At 42.6% G+C, this 18685-nt stretch overlaps 1 protein-coding gene across 3 annotated transcripts in view; it reads right to left on the bottom strand.

Moving 5' to 3' along the window:
- The window catches only part of LOC139801712 (contactin-4), a 257518-nt gene that overhangs the window by 149014 nt on the left and 89819 nt on the right, over positions 1–18685 (bottom strand). The window contains exon 1 of one of the 3 annotated variants that reach the window (XM_071756348.1): positions 4794–4873. The exons of the other annotated variants lie outside the window; for them this stretch is intronic. The gene's annotated coding sequence lies outside the window, so the exon portion shown is untranslated. Of the gene's footprint in view, positions 1–4793; positions 4874–18685 lie in introns of those variants that run through there. 3 annotated transcript variants of the gene reach the window in all.

Raw genomic sequence — 18685 nt, 5'->3', positions numbered from 1 at the left:
TGCTTGATACTAGGAGAATGATATTTAGTAGAATCAGGAGATTTTAAGCTACTATTGCCATTTTAAACAATACAGGTTAGAAGCCCAACTTTCCAAAGCCAGAGGTTGCTTTCTCTCCTAGGAGTAGCAGCAGCCAACCTGGGCTTCTTGCTCATCCTGAGGAAACTGGAAGGACTCAAAGGAGAGAAGACTTCTACAGCATCACTCCAGTCCTCCTTATTCCTCTGGCCCCCAGCAATTTCCTTCCCCAGGAGCTGCAGTGCACCACTCCCTATGTTATCTGCTGCTTCACGTGGGGTTTGCACTTTCCAGCCTCTGAAGAGAGTTTAAATTATTTCCTGTTTCTCCAATCTGGGATGTGGTCACTGGGCTGTCTCCAATGCTTCCACTCCAGTAAATACCATTAGGGTTTAATGATGCTCCATCATCCCTCTCCTGGGAGCAGATGGTGAGTACATGCACATGGAGACTGCTAAGGATACACAACTTCATCAAACCTCTGCAGATCCATAATTTATATGCAGGGAAGTTCACCAGCCATCCAACCTGATTAGGTTCTTGTGCTTCACTTGCAAAGTTACAGAGAGACTTCCAGGATTATTTGTACAAACAGAGGTGAACCTGGAGCTGAGATCTGTGCCCATTACCTGAGCCTCCAGCCACATAAAACCTCAGAGCTGAGCGCCCTTCATGGGAGAGAGAACGTGGTGTGAAGCCTTTCAAAATTTAGCACAAATTTATTCATTTTTTGAAGTTCAGCTCTGAAACCAATTTCAAATAATCCTTTTCACAGCCAACCCTTCATTTTGAGGAAGACTGGACCAGATGTTGGACTTCACTTTTTAAGGGCTATAGCAAAAAACCCAGCATCGTGAAAGTACCATGAGAACTCATCAAGCCATGTCCCCTGTATTCATAGCCAAGAACAGAAGCCTTGAGGATAAATCAGTGCACTTATCAAGCTCAGAAGAGAAAAGAAACTGCATGTTTAAATGCACACACTGCACTTAAAACATATTTTTGAAACCAATACTGCCCAAATGCCACAGTTCACAGCAATTCTGACTCAATTTCTTCCAACAGACCGAAAAAAAAAAAAAAAAAAATTACTGTAGCCTACTACGGAATGGTTTATGGCTTGTTTTGTGCCCTGCTCTTCCTAAAGGCACCCCCGTGCAGGATGAGAAAGCCCTGCAGCATTGCCAGCATCAGTGCAGGGCAACACTGCTGATTTTGCACAACTCAGCAGCTACCCTGTCATCTCCCCTCCAATGTCATTTCTCTCCCTGGTGAACGAACACTCCCAGACAGTTGTGGGACAACTGATAGCTTTTTATTAACTGCAGCTGCTTGGTTTTACTTGGACAAAGAATTTATCTAGGAGGACACCAGTTCTATCCTGTGGATAACTTCCGAGACAGCGATATCTGATCGTCTGGGGTCTGGGTTCCTGATGAAAAATCTAGGCTGGTGCTTTAGTTTCCTCACATATTTCACACACCAGCCCACAAAGATGAAAACTGCAGAAAGCCAAAGTAATTTCCTAACACCAGTTATCACAAATGCAACATGACACATCCACTCAAATGCATTTGTTGGTAGCATCTCATACAGCTTTGTTACATTTAACATCCATTTTGTTTTTCCCTTCACTAGAATGATTTTAGCTATAATATGTGGTGTTTGTTTTAAGGTTTTTGGTACCTTAGAAGCTTGACAGACCAGGTGTTTCTTTTTGAAAAAGCTTAACACAACAACAGAGCAGATTTCCCTCCGGGGAACAGGGCAAAGAAGGTGCCTGTCCAGGATCCCTGGGGAACTGCAGCTCCCTCTGTAAGAAACACTTCCAGAGCTCAGACAAACAACTGAATACTTTAACATGCCCAGAAGAGGTGAAAGGGAACAGTTTTATCATTATCATGGCTAAGTAGTAACCTTGCTTAGTATGAATCTTGCATTCAGCAGCCAAACCCAGTTTATTAACTGCCTGCAACTCCTGAACAGATTACTTGGGCTCTGACCCTAAGGGACTGAAGCACAAGGTCTCTTCACCAGGAGGTTTTTTCCCTCACATCTGTGTAGTCATCACCCCTGCACAAAAATGTCCTTGTCTGTTTAAGAAGGACTCTATGTTTCCCCAGAACTCATCTGGTAAGCTGCCATGCTTTGATTGTGCACTTTGCAGATATAATTTCTTCTCACTTACTGACAACTACCAAAGCACAGAAAACAGCCAAGACCCTGAGTCCTGGAACACCCGCTCGGGTGAGCGTTCCCAGAACTACAAAACTGTGGGATTTGCTGCTTACTGTATTTTTTCATTTACAAAAGCAATTTTTTTAACATGTTTAGGCATCAAGAAGTAGAGAAAGGCAATTAACCTCTTACACATCTCTCCCCGTTACAAACTATTCAGGTTTCATAATGGCTTAGACAGTCACTTACCAGGGTATGTGACAGCTGTTCCCAAATTCTTCCTGTGGTCTCACACTTGGTATTTTTCCCCATACAACACATCCTTCCTCCTCAGCATGAAGCTCTTTCTCTGCCTTCCATTTGACCACAATCCTCTTACATGTCTCTTGCCTTATTTACATTTTTTTTGCAGAACACTTGAATTTCTACCCCCTAATATAGGGTTTTCTTCTGGCAAGTCTTAAATTTGTCTTCTTTAGTCCATTTGCCAACTGCCTGGGAGAGTCAGGTTCTGTAAATTCTGCCATTTCCTTTACAATCTGCCCCACTGCATTTTATATCTTGCCATAAGATACACTTTTATTTCTTGGTATCCTTCTGACGCTTTCCTCTAACATTAAATCACAGGGTTTCCTTACTCAAAACCAGGCAGATACTGGTGCAGCCCTTTGCTTTATAAGCAAAACTTAGAGGTTCCTTGAGAATATGCACCTTTTAATTGTAGTAAAACAGCTCTCTAGCAAAGGCTTTCTGGGCAATAAATACCGGCAGGTCTTACCTGTGATTTATAGCTCGCCTCCTGCCGTACAATAAAACTGTCTGCTGCACCACTGGAACTATTAACTAAGCAGTATTGAGCTGAACATTCAAAAAATCTTCTGATCCAGTGGTTCAAAGCCAAATGTATGATGCTGCTGAAGTCAATACATAAAATTGCAGCTAAGGAATTAACAGCTTAAAGAAATCAAAGCTCCCTGTCATCGCTATACGCTGTGTAACAGAGCCCGGGTAGCTGAAGTGTACTTGGCTTTAAAATGGATGTATGTTTCTAAGAGGGGATGAATGCAGTAAAAAAAAGAATCATTTAAAAAAAAAAAAGTCAGATCTTGCATCAGTGCTTTCTTTTAATTACGCCTGATTTCCTCAAGCTAGGATATTGATACTCTGAAACCCAAAAGCAAGAGGATTTTCATGGCGCTCATGAAAAATTTAACTATTTCATGGTTCAGTCTGCTGGACCATAGAAAGTTTAATCAGAAGTGACATTACCAAAACTAAAGCAGAGCAAACCTGAAATGGTACCCATCACTCTTAGCAATAAAGGAATTCAAATCATGTGCAATAAAGCATTTAAAGCATACAGAAAGCACTGTTTTCTGTCATGTTCCTCAGTAGCTAAGAACACCAGGGATTACTTTATGCACTCTTTAAAGAAACCTTGCATTCAATGATTTTTACAGCCTGCTTTGGAGTGTAAAGCAGATAATGTCACATTTTATTCCACCTGCTGGGTGCTCCTGTCCAAATCCCTGTCTCTGTAACCCGAGGGCAGAGCCCAGGAAAACTAACAGGGGGCAAAGCAGCTTCACCTGATGGGTGCCAGGCACTGGCTGCCCTCCCAGCGTGGGGCAGGAGCCCTGGGCTCAGCCAACATCTCCAAACTTTTCCCAACATTGTTAAATTACTCTTTTGAAGTCAATTCACTCCTTTCCCTGCCAGCACAGTGCTGCTGCTGGGCACTTGGGCTTCCACCTCATTGCTCCCCACATTCCTGCCTTCCTCTTGCACGTTTTAGGAATCCCAACTCCAACACAAATCCTGAGCTCTGCAGACCCAGGAACCACCTGGGTACCCACCACAAGCACAGCATGGGGAACACTCAACAGTAATTCAGCTTCTGCTTTCAGAAAAGCCAGATCACATTTTGCAAGGGGATTGCAAGAGCTTCACACAGCAAGGTTTTCAATCACGTTTCAAAATTTCCCTCCAGAAAACCCAGCACAAGGCTCCCAGTGCTCAGGGTTTTTGTTCTTCAAGGCAAACCAGAAATAGAGGAGATCCCCCCCATGGTTCTGCCCCCTATCAACTTCATTTCTCTTTCTGAAGTAAAAGCATGATAAGCAACAGGCATAAAAATATTATTTAGAGATCTCACACTAGAGGGGTAAAATTTTGCTTTATCATATTTAGGAAAGTTTGGCAATAGGGACAAGTTTCAAGTCTTAATTTTGAAACTTTGATCTTGTTTAAGCAAAACCTCAGTGTGGCTTTGTTTATTTATTTATGCTTTTAAAGAAAACTTACTATCTGCAAAAGCCTGACACACGAAGTACACTGAGTTTTTTTGCTAATCTGAAGCAGTACCACATTCTTTCCTGCATCCACTTATAATCATTACAGAAATGCTGAAATTACAACATTCCTTAGGAAATAAATCATCATCATAATATTCACATCAGCCCTTTCACAACCGGTGCTCATCAGGGATGCCTTTTATTCTAAAATCAGGGCAAGTTTTTCTTTCAATTAGGAAAAAAAACCCCTGAAAACCAACAAACCTTAACCATCCCCATAGCACAGCCTTCATTCTGACTTACTGTTTCCCGTGGCACCTTCCCACTGAAGCCCCAGTGCACCTTGGCAGGGTAGGACTCCAGTTCCCCCAGGTACACACCTCACACTGCAGTGATATTTCACCATCCCTGCTTGCTATAGGTTACCTTCTCTTTATTCTACCCCCTTGGTCTCCTTGGCTCCAGGAATATCTGTAGCACGTAGGTAACCAGATACTTTCCTTCTTGTGCTGTTGTCCTCAGCCAACTCTAAGGAGAAGAAACCCTGTGTTTATGGGGAGACAATTCCATATTTCACAGCCTGTGGTTCTCTCTGCTTTGAGACTTATTGCCAATTCAGGAGAAAAAAAAATTATCTGCTCTTTTCTACGTGCCTTCTGCACCAGAGAATTTCATGCAGCTCCTCTGGCTCACAAATAAAACCAATTCAGTGTGGCTTCAGAGCACTCCGGGGCTCTGAGATCCAGCCAGACAAAAAAAAAAAAAAAAAAAAAATTAAAAATATCCAGAGACAGAGACTTTAAACCAGCGTGTTGCAAAAGCTTACGAAACTAGAGAGTGACATTTACTAACATCACACAGTGCCCCCAAAAATCTATACACCTGGATACATGGTGTTATCCATCTTAAATGTCACTACCAGCACTTAGAAATTGCAGGGCCTTGCAAAAACCCAGGGCAGTGCCCAGATGTAAGGGCAGCATCAGAGGTATTGACTCCTGCTCTTGGCCAAGCAGGGTCTGGGTGTGTGGATGAGAAGGGTCCAGCTCTCAGCCATTGATGGGTGCTGCAAAAGTGCCTTGACAACTCTTTCTGAGAGAGCTGCATTAGCTTAATGCATCTGTGGGAGTAGTCACAGAGTTTATTGCTCCAAGTTTCCAGTGACAGGGTTTATCCAGGCACCTGGAAGTCTTTGCAAGAATGAAAGCAAATATATAAAGTTACAGCCATGCAAACCCCAGTTTCTGCTTTCATAATACTCAAAAAAAAAAAACCCAAGTGAAAAGTTTTCCTGGGCAAAGCATATGCTTCTCTCAGCTTGCTTCTCAGCACTGAAATGAGACAAATCAATATTGCTGACGTTCTACCAACAGAGTCACAAAACACCACCAAAAATTGTAAAGCAGAGGGAAAGGTTTCAGACCCTTTCCCACCCCTCCGATCCCCGTGGCTCCAGCAAACAGCAGCTCTGGCAACAAGTCTCTAACAATTCCTATATTCTAGCAGGGAATGCAAAAGCCAGAAAAATTCTATTTATGCTAAATAATTTGTCCTCCTTTGATCACAGCTGGCTGAACCCTTCCTGCTGCCTCCTTAAGAGCATTATTGATGCTTGGCTCCGAGATGATGCAGCCTTCCCCTCCACAGCAAGATCTTTAACTTGGGCAGAAAGCATTTGCTCTAAAGGACAGAAATGCTGAAATGAATCAATTACAGACAGGTAAAAGAAAAGCCAAAGGAACCACGGAGTTTCAAGCAGATGGTTCTGTCTCACCCAGCTCAATTCAGCTGAAGAGCAAACCTGGAGCACTGGGCAGGGCCCTGGAGGAAACGTGCTGGGCACAGCTCTGCACCAACCCAAGTGTCACCTCCCTTCCCTCGCTGGAAACCTGCCCAGCCTCAGCAGGTTCAACCTTAGGGAGCAGACCAGACCCTTCCTGAAGTCTTTCCTTTACAGCCACGGATAGAAAACACCAGCACAGGCTGCAGGATTTTATTGCAGCAAGGGCAGCCACAGAGATGTATTTTTCTCCTATGTATACTGAAGGTTTATTGCTTTCTGCATGTTTTATTTGAGCATCAAACCCACTAATTCATAGGGTCATCATAACAAATATTTAATCACCTTATTTACATTTAGGCAAACAGATCCTTTCCCCACGGTCTTTTTAAATCTGTAAAGTTTGTGCTTAAATCTTCCCAGCCCAGCCCCAGGAACACAAGAGCCAGTTGCAAATGCAATAATTAAATGTACACACTTCCACAGAATGCACAGAAACACAGACCTCAAGCAGATGGGGAGAAATGGCTAAAGAAAAGCCAGCTGTAGATTTCTCAAGGAAGGATCCAGAGGATGCCCAAGGGTACAAACCCAGGCTCTGCACACCCACTCCCTCCCAGAGTGCTCAGGCACCAGCAGAGTTTCAAGGAAATAACTTCCAGGGCTTCAACAAAAGCAACATTTACTTTATGCAATATATACGTATATACTGGAGTCAATCAAAGCCATCCACAGGTGAGATCCAGGAAAGGACCAGCTCTAACCTCCCCCAAAGTGACAGACACATGGACCAACAGGCAGCTTCCACAGCAGCCCTGTGATATTCACACAGTGTTGCCAGGGATTATTGCACACCAAATTCTTTGTAATTGAGAGCAGAATACGTTTCAATTTTGTTTGTGTGTCAATTTGGTATTTCTGCATTCAGTTACGATAAAATAAAAATTATATTATTTCATTTTTAATATTCCAAAACTGCAGCTTTTGAGGAGATAACTGGGCTTTTTATTATAACTTTATGTAAATTGCCATAGAACCAATGAATTAAATTAACTGAACTGAATTCCAATTTGCAGAGAAGCCTGGTCCAATAATTCAAAATCTGCATTTCTTGAACATATTTTAATTGACCAGTGCTTACCAAACTGTCATTTTGATTTTTCTCTATTGTTACAGAGCTGTCAGCATATGTATTTCATAGAAACTGCAAGATGCCCACAAAAACAGGTTAATTAAGCAGTTCTCATACATCCCAGTCACATTAACAAGCAGACCCCACGAGCAAACAAAAAGTGAAGCAAATGAAAATATCCCCAAGTATTTATTCAGTAATAAAATGGAAAGAAGGATTTTAATTGCCTTTAAGTTCTGCTGCATTTTCATTTTCTCCACAATTATATTTTTTTTTTATTGTTCTTTGTGTTGACTTCACTGCGGTGCCCTGTGCCTGATGTTTGTTTCTAAATGGAGGTGGTAATTAGTCAACACAATCCCTTCTGGTTTTGTTCATCCCTGTTGGGATGTATTCCCTTGGAGACAGGCTACCAAAGACAGGAAGAGTTGTAACTTCAAATCCTATCATGTCTCAATGATTCCTTTCCAGGAGAATTCATTGCAATAAAGCAAGCAGAGGCTCAGTGAGCAGAGAGGATGCAGCGTTAGGAAATCATTCCTTACATCTGAGATGGAGCAGCAGAACAGGAACTGATGGATCCTGTGTGAGAGGACCCTGTCAGAGGGGAAATCAAAAAAGAAAAAAGCTGCACCAAACGATTCAAAAGAAAGTGTCAGAAGCTGATGAACAAACCACGGCGATCAAGCAGTGGTTTAAATTCCATCTTTTGTAAGAGGGTGTAAAGCCACAAATGTTTCTGCTGGCAGAGCATGGGGGCTGAAGGAAGGAGCTGCTGAGAGGGAGAGCAGCTCGACCCAAGAGGGGCTGGGACAGCCCCCTGGGTGCTGCATGGCCTGGGAGTCCTTTGCTGGAGAGCTGCAGCATCTGAACCCTGGATGTGCTGCCTCCTGGTTCTGAAGTAAGGAAAATCCCTTTCCTCATGGCTGAGCCCTCCCCTGTAAGAAACTTTACACCTGCAAACAACTCCTTGGGGATTAACCTCTGTGCCTAGGGCATTTCTGTAGAGCATCAAACTTTGCATAGAAAATCCTTTCAAAAATTCAAAAAGTAAAATTAAAACAGTTTTTTAATTATAGTAATTTATTCACCTGGTTTTTTTTTTCTATGCCCCACCCCAGGGAATTGCTGTCCTGGCTCTTAGAGCTGATGGCTCATTGCATTCTGCCCCAGTCTGTAAAAGATGGGGAGTTGTAAAGGATGCAAAAAAGAGGATGAGGTGCTTGCAGGGACAGAACACCACTCATATGTTAGTGGTAATATTAGATGTAAAATATTATTTAGAAAGACACAAGAGACAGAAGGGGGTTGGACAACACTACAGATAAACCAGCACTTGCTTTTTGATGATGCACATCTACCACTTCAGCTGGGTGCTGGCAAGGATGCTGAATAATGAACATAATTCAAGGCCAGATACTTGCTACAGAATGTTGTCTTTTGTTGTATATTCCGTTAAGGAATTACTTACTAGGAGAATGTACACAGGAAAACACTTAAAGTGCAATCCTTATTCTTTTATGATATATCCAAGTTGCTTCCAGTAAATAAGAGAAGTCGAGAAAAACTTGAACTACTCAGCTTCAGCAGTTTCTCTCATAAAAGATGAGAGCTATCAACTAAAAGGATATACTGTAGGAATAAAAAAAAATAAAATGCTTGAAGATTCACAAAATAGTACTTATGTTTAGAAAAAGAATAAAATTACCTTATGTGTTATTTTAGACTATATAAAGACAGCGGTCACGGTAGATTTATTCTCCCTTACATCTTCGATGACTTAACCAAACGGATCACAGTTATCAAGGGCAGAATAGGGATGCCTGGCAAAGCTTTTTTTTTTTCATGCTCCCTATATTTTTCTTCCATTAAGACTTGAACAAATAACATTTCTGAGATTATCAGAAAATACAGAGCTGTTAGAATAACTGCTTCATCATTCCACCTAAGCAGTGTATTTTTCCAATCTGCAAACGTTTCATGTCATAATAGAAAAAATAATTTGTAAAAAGACAAAGCTGCACGCCAAAGAAAAGCTAATGCAAGTCAGCAAGTCTCAACGTGGCAACGTGAAGATGAATGCTTTGTCCCTTTTATATTATTTATTGTGCCTTTATATCTGTGAATTCCAAACTATCTATTACCAGAGCTGGTGCCCGCACTCAATTCATACAATATTGTGACAGTCAGTTGTTTCCATCATTCCTAAAAGCCACTTCAGTTGAAGCTGATGTTAATGCACTAATATCCAAGTTAGGATTTATGCTGCCTCCCACGTACGCTGCAGCCGTGTAGGAAGGGGAAGGCTCGATGCTAGGGAGTTGCTTTTGCTCACTTTTTCAAGCAAACAAGACCCCGAGTTGCTAATTGTTAAGGTTATGCATTTTAGATAATTGCTGATTACGGTATTTGAAGTGTAAGTGATTGTTAAATGTGCTGTCTGGCTAATGCCCAGCAAGCCAACGTGATACCACGGATAATTATAGACAGTTTAATTGCTTGGGGTCTTTTAATTGGCAAAGTACACCACTGATGAGAGACAAGATGAAAGTGGAAGATCTCCTGAGTCAAGGAGGCTTCCAAAATTGCATGCCACCAGCTGACCCTCTGTGTTTTGGGTTCATTCTTTAGGGACCAAAGGAGGATAAAAGGAGACAGCATCGCTTTCAATAAGACCTGACCCATCCTACCCCTGCAGTGAGTCTTTGCTTCAAGTTCCTCTGCTCGCCTTGCCTGCCTCCTCTCCTCCTTCCAGCCCTGCAGGCACAAATTCCTGCAGACACTCTCACTGCATCCTGCATTACCCCTCTGTCCTCTGCTGAGCTTGCTCCTGCCACCTGGTTGGAGAGGTCCCCAAGAAGGGTGGCTCTGAGTCACAGCAAAGGTTAGATGTGGAAAAGCAAGGGACTGCAGAGCTTCTGTGCCTGCTGCTTTTCTTAGATGGCCACGAGTTTGGAGTAAGAATTACAGAATTTGTCTGGTGAAGTCAGTTGAACCAGCAGGTGAAGCCAAGCAGCTTTTGTGATTCAGATAAATGTTCCAGCAGTCACAACAACTCCTGAATCTCCATCCCCACCCACATTTAAATCTTGTGAAATTATCCCATGGGTGTAGTTGAAAACACGAGGCCTCCTTTCACCCATAGAGCGGTCACTGAGCAAAAATCCTTCCTAGTGGCTCACACACCTCTTTCCTTTCTGAGTTTTTCCCTCCAGTGGCTAAAGGGAAATAAAATCTCCTTCTGGACTCCCAGCCAGGCAGAGCAGCCCTTGGTTTGCCAGGCAGGAGAGCCTGGTGCCTGTGTCTGCACTTGGCTGCGTGGCAATGGAGCACTGAGAGCATTTGAGCATTTCAGTTCTTATGCAGTTGAAATAAATAAATAAATAAACAAACAAACAAAATGCCAGCTCGTTTTCTTCATTTGCAAATCATTTTCCCAGGAAACTCATCACAGTGCTGATTTGCAGTCACACATCAAGACTTATGACAAAGGGGGGGGCTCAGGGTGGATGGAAACCTTCTCAGCTGCACGAGTGTATTTTAGAGAAGCTTTTACACTGGGAAGAAACAGCCAGACAAGAGCAACACAGAGATCAGCAGGTCAACAGTCCTTAATCCTCAAGTGTCTGAAGATGCTGGAGACCTCCATGCAGCTTTAATGGGCAGGAGCCACGTGAGGGGAGGGTAAAACTACAGAAAAAAAGTGTGGAAAAGGGATATACAGCAAACAGAATATTTGAAAGCAATGCTCTCAAACCCAGCAGCAGCTGCAGGGCAGCAGTGTTTGGAAGTGAGAATGCAGGAGGAGACATCCAGGAGGGACAGGATGGCACAAAGCAGGGAAGGGGAGTCTGAAAGAGCCAAAGGTGATGGGCCCAAGGGTCTGCTCTGAAAGCTGAACCCAAGGAAAGGCTCCTGTGAATCCTAAAAAGCAAAACCTGGCCTCTCTTCCTGCTTCAATTTTTGAAAACCAGTGGATGGACACTATTTAGGGCAGGCAACTACAGGCACAGCCTCCCAGATGTGCTCAGCATGGAAACCCCAGGCAGGCAAATGCCAGCAGCCACCAGAAATGCTGGGCTGAGCACTCCTTATTGTCCTGCTCTTTGGATGAGTCACAGAAATGTTGGAGGATCCGGTTCTGGGAACATCAAATAAATGGAAACAAAGAGTTGTCCTACTTTAAAAATTCCTAGTAGACTTTAAGATGCTGCAACTCTCTGGCCCTCTTTCATGTCACTGTTCCCCAAAATGCCTGCATTACCTCCAGCTATGATGAATTACATCATCTTTCTGCCCTTTCACAGAAAATATCCAAGCAACAGACCTGTCACCACCTCCTTGACATCACATCCCACAGTTCTGCCAATCTCACTCTTGGAAAAACTTTCTCCATTGTCATGTTTCCACAATTCCATTGTCACCTTCCTCTCACTTCTGACTCCTCTGCCCAAGTCTAAGGGATGCTTTTCCAGCTACCTGCTGACTCCTGTCCTGCTGATTTGCAGAAGGGGCTGCTCTGCCCTGCTCCCTTTTGCCTGTGAAATCCTGGAAGATGGAGGACCCAGACGTGTAACTGCGAGAAGGATTTGTCCTGCAGATGCTTTATTACTGCTGGAAATGGAGAAGCCTGAAAGATCACAGCTTGGCTTTTAGAGTTCACCCAGTGTTGGCCAAGCTAGCAGCTAGGAGAATGAAAAAATACCTTTTCCCCTCTAAACTGAACAGATTGAGAAACAATAAAGCATGAAATCACCCACTGTACCGCTTACGGACATTGCTTAGAAGAGCATTTTGATATAAAATACAATACAGCTATTTTTCAGTTGTCCTAGCCTGGATGTTCTGTTTACAGCCAACAATATGTGACAGATTTTGAGTCTCATTCCCTTCACCTGCGACCACCTGTGCCAAAGCTGAAATTCCCCTCTCCAAGCAGGTTTCCTATGGAAGCCCCAGCACTTTAAGCCTGGTGACAAGAGAGCCAGGGGACATACAGATCTACCAGGTACATTATTTGAGATGAAAAGAAGGCACAACCACCTTATAGGCTTAGGTTGACCTTAACCTTGCTCCATTCTCAGACCCAGACCTAAGCCTCTTGACTCTGTTTTTGAAAACCCTTTGCTAAACCCAGGATTAGCAGCTTGTCTATACCAAGAAGGAGCTTAAATGTAGCATAATTCAGGTATCTCTGAGCTGCTTTTGCTGTGAATTTTCACAGCTTTTCTCCAAATACACTTACCCTCAGACACCACCTACTTCCCAGCCTCACCAGAGCTCTTCTTCCACTTCACGGGTTGTCAAGTGACTTCTCAGAGACTTGGGGGAAAAAAACCCACAACCTGTGTCTGCAGAGTTTTCATGTGAGTATTAGTGGCTAGCTCAGAGTTAGCAGTGATCTATGGTTATGCAAAAGACAATGAGAATTAACCCCTTAGAGGGGCTGAGAAAGCTTCATGGAACATTGCTTCTCTAGAGCTTTTCCTGTCCAGTGCTACTCATCTGACCACGGGTTCCAGAGTCCCTGAGTCCGCACTGAGTGACAGGATGAGCAGAACCTGTGCAACCTTACCCAGCTCAGCACCTAATCCAACCCTGCACAGCATTCCTAACAGCTTTATTAACTCATCTGAATTCCTGTGTGAATTTAGACAACACCAAGAAACCAGATTACTTGTGAAGCCAAAGGGAGAACTGTGTCACCTCTGTCACCCGCCTGGTGCTGGCCCTGGCCCTTGGGGTTTTATATCTAAAAGAATTCAAATAATTAAATTCAAAGAAAAGATGCAGCAAGGCTTTAAACATGATGAATAAAAACTACCAATGATGGGACACTTGAGGGAATCAGTAGTTTTGTCTTCAGTCATTGGACCAGCAGAAATAAAGCACAAAACCCAAAACACAATCCCTGGACAGGTCCCCATCTTTGTCTTAGCTGAGTAACTGATGGGAGGAAATGAAGCTTCAGGGTTTTGTGTACATTTGAAATAGCTCAATTATTCCTCCTGTTTGCACAGGATTGATGGACTGCAGCCATGAACTATGTATGCTGAACAAAGTGGGAACAGAAAACAGGGCTCTCCTGAGCCCTGCCATTCTTACAGAAGGGACAAAACAGAAAAAAAAAATTCAAAGCATTGGAGGGATCCAGTGAACAGGGCAACAATTTTTTTCACTATAATAAACAAATTTGTCTTCTAAACATAATTATAAAATCCACCATTGCTTAACTACATAATTTAAACCAGTTTTGCTGCCTCACCTGAGAAGAAACAGCAATAAAATGATTGTGACCAACTCCTCCATGGATCCCAAACTCCTCATCTGCAGTCATGCAGTGCTAAAAGAAGAGAAACATGCACCAAACCTATTTCATACTGTCTCAGCACTCAGAGTATGGTTGGATGGAGGTGCACAGGAGTGGCCACTGGCACTCCAGTTCTTGTTGCTGTCCCTGGCTGGGGACACTCAGGGCTCAGAGGCAGGGCCAGGCTGTGCTCTGTGCACAGGAACCAGCCAGAGGAGCCCAGACCCCCACTCATACTGTGAAGAGCAGGAGCAAACCACAAGCAGGCTGCTTTTCACACAAGGCAAAATCAATGGTTGCCAACTGCTTTAGACCAGAGCAGTTGTGCCTTGGCTTTCCTCACTGCCCTGCCCTCCAAAAGGGGAATTCTCTTGCTTTTACCTTGGGTGCAGTAATCATTTTCTGCTAACACAGTGAAATCAACTTCTACTTTCAAACATGAATTCCAACCACCTTCAAGCTCTGGGCTTCAAGATGTCCATGGCTGTCTTTCCCTGCTCCCACAGACACAGTGAGAATATAATTCATGGGAAGAAGAGAGTGACTGATTTCAGGGTAGTTTTGCCTGCTAGAATTATCCCTGGTTTCCAAGAACATCACTGATTATCAGAATAACCTTTTTATATTGAGATTGTCTTTAAATATACCTTCCCTAATGTCACATGAAGTCTCTGAATGTCAAAATTATGCTTTATTAATAGAAAAAAAAAATCCCAAGGAACATTTAAGCTCATCAAGTGAGGAATGCCTGCTCTGACAGGTGCAGAGCACACCTGCAGCAACAACTGGGGAGAGCTCAGGAAGCTTTTTCTCTGCTCCGATGGCTTCATGGAGTGTTGGTTTAGTGCATCCAAGTGCAGGTAATAGATTGAATTCCCTGCTGGTTTCTGCAGACAGCCAATTCCAAACTACCTGCACACTTGATGCTTTTGACCTTGCCCATAACAGTACCTGAAGGGATGGGCTGAGTCACTTGTCAAATGAGAAAACTTTGCAACAAAAAGCCAGGCACTCCACACCCTCCAAAGAGCAGTAGGAAGTTCACAGCAGGATCGTTTTAATTCCTTTAAATCTACACCATCTACTTTAAATCCTCCTATCCCACTTAACTCTGGCTCTCCTGCAAGTGAGGAGTGGGAAGGTCTCACAAGTAATTTCTTTAGGTGAAAAAAAAAAATCTGCAAAACAAAATTTACTTTTTTGCAAGCCAAGATTTTACTATTTCCAAATCCTCAAATTCATCCATAATTAATCTATATTCATCCATATTATACTGAGAGCTTCAGCCTAAACTGGACCAAAATAAACTCACTGATCACCCCCAGCTAAACATCTTTTGTTACCACCAATGTCTGGTGCAGACTCTGCTCACAAGCAGATGGGAGCTATGTGGGCTGCTCCCATTTCTTGCAGCATGTTGTCTGCAGAAGCCCTTCCCCAGCTTTTAAGACTGAGTATTTAAAGCCACACAGTCAGACTCAGAGAAAATACCTATTTTGGTTTCCTATGAGTGGGCATGTTTGACTGCCATACCCCTACACAACCTCTGCTCTGCTCAGGTTTATACCAATGAGTTGGAATAAGTGTCTTTGGAAACAGTCTCTTCAGTTTTTTTTTAATTTCCTGCCTGTCAGAAGTCTTCTAAATGGAAGTTATCTTTGGCTTTATAATTTCTAACTTCTAAAATCCCTCAAAGTGAACAGAAAATGTGTTTTCTGGTTAACATCAGAGAGCCTTTGCTACCATTGCCTTTTGAGAACAGTATTTCCTAAAGATGACTGCCTAGAATAAATTAAAATAATAAGTCCTTCAATGGAAGATCTAATCACACAAGCTTCTTGCAGTAGGGTTTTATACAAAAATAGGTTTATGATCCCTCACTGGGTTTCTTATCTCCCCAAACACCATGCAGAGCCAGGAGGTGCCATATTTACACCTCCACACTCCTGCTGATCAGAGGGTTAATCTTTAAAACCCTTTAGGTAGCAGGAGCTGTGGCATTTCTCCTGGTGCCAGCCATGCCCAGGCCCCAGCTCAGCAGATGGCACTGTTTCTCCTGCTCAGCCTCACCAGAGGCTGAAAATTAACTTGAAAATTAACTTTTCACCTCCTTGCCAGCAGCCTCGCAGCCCTCGGGGACAGTTTGCACCCTGTCTCTGCTCACCAGGGCCACGGGGACACCTGTGGGTGTTGGGACATCTCAAACAGATCCCCAGCCCATCACAAGGCACTGCACATCCCATCCACAGCCCAATGATGTGGCAGTAGAAGGGTGCCTTGGAGAAAGAGATGCATACATATGGAAACCACACTTGAAATTCATGTCTGAATCAATATAAATGTGAGTACTTCCACTGTCCAAACTTTCTGGTAAAGCTGCATGACCAAGTTCGACTTCTAGTAATTTATTTAAACAACCATCCTCCTAAAATCTACACCAAAAGTCATCCAGCACAAGGTTTCAAACCTCCAAAATTATATGAAATTGCTGAAGACAGTTCCCTGCCATTCCAGCTCCAAGGAAAGTGTTAATACCCCCTTTTTCCTTCAATGATAATCCTTCTCCTTTCCTTGTAGATTCTTCTGCTGAGATTGCATCTCACTTGCCTTAGGTATTAAGCCTATGTAATTTTCTTAACCATGGGGTATCCACTTATCAGATTTGATGCTGATACCTTTTAGTTGCTTCAGCTGGAAAAAACAAGGCTTGCTTTAGAAAAAGGTTATTGAAATGTGACTATGAATAACCAGGAGAAAAGCCACCTCAGGCTATCAATAGATCTAATGCAATAAAATTCAGTGACATCTGGAAATACATTAGGGGGAGTCAATAGCCTAAACCAAGGCATTAGGAGCTGTACCTTACAATTCAGGCTGCTCCCTGTTTTCTTTCTCTGCAATCACTCAGTGCAGCCTCTAATAAAAAAAAAAAAAAAAAGTTAAAAGTACTTTTATTTCCACAAAATAAACTCAAGAACATTACTAGGCTTTGATTCCTAGCCCACACAAAATAAGTGCCCGTGTTTAGAGATGCTGGTTTAGTGAAAAAAATTAATTTGTGGAAAATTCATTATCAAACTGAATTGGTGTACGAGCATGGATACCACAAATGACCATCCCAGACTGCTAGTAAGAAGGGAAGAAAGATAACAAGCAAATAAAATCCTTAGTTTCAATGAAGCCATCAAATTAAGGCCATCAACTTGACTACTAAAGGGTTTTTTTAATATATTTTTTTAATTGTAAAATAAATAGCATACTGAAATAAAAGGGAAAATCTCCCTCCAATGAGACACAGGCACTGTTAGACTTCTGGCCAGCTCAGCCCTGGTGTAATTGCATTGTCCTTCTTCTGCACTTTATTTTAATAAATGTATGCACTTAGCAATATATTATGCAAATCAAATTCTTGATATTAAGGGCATTGCATCTGCTAGCACAGGTTCATTATCTTTATACAATTTGCATGGTTAGATCATCACTTGGATTCAAATGCCCCATCAATTCCCAGGCCAGCATGACTTCACCACTTGTTTTTCTCAGAACACCGTGTCCTGCTCAGCTGGAGCACCATGTTTCCAAGGCACTAAGGAAAGGTGTCCAGGGCCCCTACCCTGAATTTACACCTCCAAACAGGGTGGTTTATCCTATACTTGAGCTCCTGTGTCTCTGACCTTGAACAAGGCCAACACAACCATCTGCTCTGCTGCTGAACCCCTTCGAGCCTTTCTGCGTGCTCCCTCATCCCAACCCTGCACAGGACAAAGGGTTAAATTTCCCCAGAAAAAGGGATTTTCTTCATAACCTGATTCCTCATGGGCTTCCAGTCCAGCTTGAGAGCTGACAGAAGGCCAAGAAAGACATTGAAGTGTCTGAACTATCCTTGAACTGGGCTCAGGTTCCTGACTAAGTGCAGTTCAGCACTATAAATGTTCCCTGAAAAACCATGGAGGAGCAGCTGGACAAAGGAGCAGGGAATCAGTTCATCATGTCTGAGTGCACCCCCAGGGCTTGGAAGCTGACATGGTGCTGTCCCCAGCCCTGGGACATCAGGGAGAAGTGGAGTGAATGACAGAAGTGTCCTTGGAATGAAAACTCTAGAGAAACGTCAAAAAAGTGTAAAAGCCAACTTGAAGAAATTGTATTGCCCCAATAAATGGGAATAACACACCAACAGAGACAGACACACCACCCAATAAACCAGGTCACTTGGCTCTGGAAGGTTCTTTGGAGATTCCTAGCACAGAGTCTTCTATGAATTTGAACAACTGCTTATTTAACACTTGCTTCAAACATTCTGGGAAGCATCAAAATTAATTCACCTCCAGTATCTCCCCCTATGAGTGTGTTTGCCATGTAGCCCACGTCTGGATATTTTCAGGTCACTAAATATACATTTTAAAACTAAACTTTGGAGAAAGAAATTGTAACTGCATTTTCGACAGACATTCCTGCCACGGGGTTTGGTTTTTTTTTTCTAAAGTGGATTTGCCATTCCTCTGTTAGCAAAGAGAAATGATGAACAATAACCAATAGTAACTCAGCAATGATGAAAAATGGAATCAGGAATAAGTGATCTAGAAAGAGAGGTCACTGAGTCACTTTGAATAAGTACATTTGAGATAATTGTTACGTGCTTTGAAGACATTCCGAGAAAAAAGAGGCAAAATTAATCAGATACATTAAATTATGAATTATTAACTCATCTCTCTGAAATATCAAATAGAAAAGCTTTTTAGGATTAACTGTGTTTTTAGAAATTCTACTAGCTACAGAGTAGATTTCCATGATTTTAAAATTATTTTTATTTATATTTGAAACATGGAAGAGTCCCTCTGGGGTGAGCAAAGCTTTCCAGAGGTGGTGGATCCCTTCTACAGACAGGGCTTGCTCTGAAGCAATGTAAATAAAAAAAAGCTTAAATCCATTTACACTGGACCTTTTCACACTGAAATGGGGATGGTACAAATAAA

This window comes from Heliangelus exortis, chromosome 12 (assembly GCF_036169615.1).
Source record: "Heliangelus exortis chromosome 12, bHelExo1.hap1, whole genome shotgun sequence".
NCBI classification, from domain to species: Eukaryota; Metazoa; Chordata; class Aves; order Apodiformes; family Trochilidae; genus Heliangelus; species Heliangelus exortis.
Note: the sequence above shows the minus strand (reverse complement) of the source record. Positions and strands in the feature narration are given on the sequence as shown.